Source organism: Arachis hypogaea, chromosome 9 (genome assembly GCF_003086295.3).
Source record: "Arachis hypogaea cultivar Tifrunner chromosome 9, arahy.Tifrunner.gnm2.J5K5, whole genome shotgun sequence".
NCBI lineage: Eukaryota > Viridiplantae > Streptophyta > Magnoliopsida > Fabales > Fabaceae > Arachis > Arachis hypogaea.
This window is the reverse complement of record NC_092044.1, coordinates 87,396,838-87,398,710: the sequence shown is the minus strand read 5'-3', so window position 1 is coordinate 87,398,710 and position 1,873 is coordinate 87,396,838. Positions and strand designations below refer to the sequence as shown.

Genomic DNA, 1,873 nt, shown 5'->3' with positions numbered 1-1,873 from the left:
AGGTGCTGGGTGACTTTACTGCACCTACTCCCGACTTCTATGGGAGAAGCATCTCTATCCCTGCCATTGGAGCAAACAACTTTGAGCTTAAGCCTCAATTAGTTTCTCTAATGCAACAGAATTGCAAGTTCCATGGACTTCCATTGGAAGATCCTCATCAGTTCTTAGCTGAGTTCTTGCAAATCTGTGACACTGTCAAGACTAATGGGGTTGACCCTGAGGTCTACAGACTTATGCTATTCCCTTTTGCTGTAAGAGACAGAGCTAGAATATGGTTGGACTCACAACCTAAAGAAAGCCTGAACTCTTGGGAAAAGCTAGTCAATGCCTTCTTGGCAAAGTTCTTTCCACCTCAAAAATTGAGTAAGCTTAGAGTGGAAGTCCAAACCTTCAGACAGAAGGAAGGAGAATCCCTCTATGAAGCTTGGGAAAGATACAAACAATTAATCAGAAAGTGTCCCTCTGATATGCTTTCTGAATGGAGCATCATAGGTATTTTCTATGATGGTCTGTCTGAACTGTCCAAGATGTCTTTGGATAGCTCTGCTGGAGGATCTCTTCATCTGAAGAAGACGCCTACAGAAGCTCAAGAGCTGATTGAAATGGTTGCAAATAACCAATTCATGTACACTTCTGAAAGAAATCCTGTGAACAATGGGACAAATCAGAAGAAAGGAGTTCTTGAGATTGACACTCTGAATGCCATATTGGCTCAGAACAAAATATTGACTCAGCAAGTCAATATGATTTCTCAAAGTCTGTCTGGAATGCAAAATGCACCAGGTAGTACTAAGGAGGCTTCATCTGAAGAAGAAGCTTATGATCCTGAGAACCCTTCAATGGAAGAGGTGAATTACATGGGAGAACCCTATGGAAACACCTATAATCCTTCATGGAGAAATCATCCAAATCTTTCATGGAAGGATCAACAGAGACCCCAACAAGGTTTCAACAATAACAATGATGGAAGAAACAGGTTTAGCAGTGGTAAGCCTTTTCCATCATCTTCTCAGCAACAGACAGAGAGTTCTAAGCAGAACACCTCTGACTTAGCAACCATGGTCTCTAATCTAATCAAAACCACTCAAAGTTTCATGAGTGAAACAAGGTCCTCCATTAGAAATTTGGAGGCACAAGTGGGTCAGCTGAGCAAGAAAATTACTGAACTCCCTCCTAGTACTCTTCTAAGCAATACAGAAGAAAATCCAGAAGGAGAGTGCAAAGCCATCAACATGGCCGAATTAGGAGAGGGGGAAGAGGTAGTGAACGCCACTGAGGAAGACCTCAATGGACGTCCACTGGCCTCCAATGAGTTCCCCAATGAGGAACCATGGAAATCTGAGGCTCAAAATGAGACCATAGAGATTCCATTGAACTTACTTCTGCCATTCATGAGCTCTGATGAGTATTCTTCCTCTGAAGAGGATGAGTATGTCACTGAAGAGCAAGTTGCTAAATACCTTGGAGCAATCATGAAGCTAAATGACAAGTTATTTGGAAATGAGACTTGGGAGGAAGAACCCCCTTTGCTCACCAAAGAACTGGATGACTTGTCTAGGCAGAAATTACCTCAAAAGAGACAGGATCCTGGGAAGTTCTCAATACCTTGTACCATAGGCACCATGACCTTCAAGAAGGCCTTGTGTGACCTAGGGTCAAGTGTAAACCTCATGCCTCTCTCTGTAATGGAGAAGCTAGGAATCTTTGAGGTGCAAGCTGCAAAAATCTCACTAGAGATGGCAGACAACTCAAGAAAACAAGCTCATGGACTTGTAGAGGATGTTCTGGTAAAAGTTGAAGACCATTACATCCCTGCTGACTTCATAGTCCTAGAGACTGGGAAGTGCATGGATGAATCCATCATCCTTGGCAA

General features: G+C 42.8%; 1 non-coding gene across 1 annotated transcript; it reads right to left on the bottom strand.

The window, feature by feature from the left end:
- Nucleotides 1-365: 365 nt before the first annotated feature.
- LOC112713349 (small nucleolar RNA R71) lies at nt 366-473 on the bottom strand. Its single transcript, XR_003158322.1, has one exon. It is a non-coding gene; the product is annotated as a small nucleolar RNA R71 (small nucleolar RNA).
- Nucleotides 474-1,873: the final 1,400 nt, after the last annotated feature.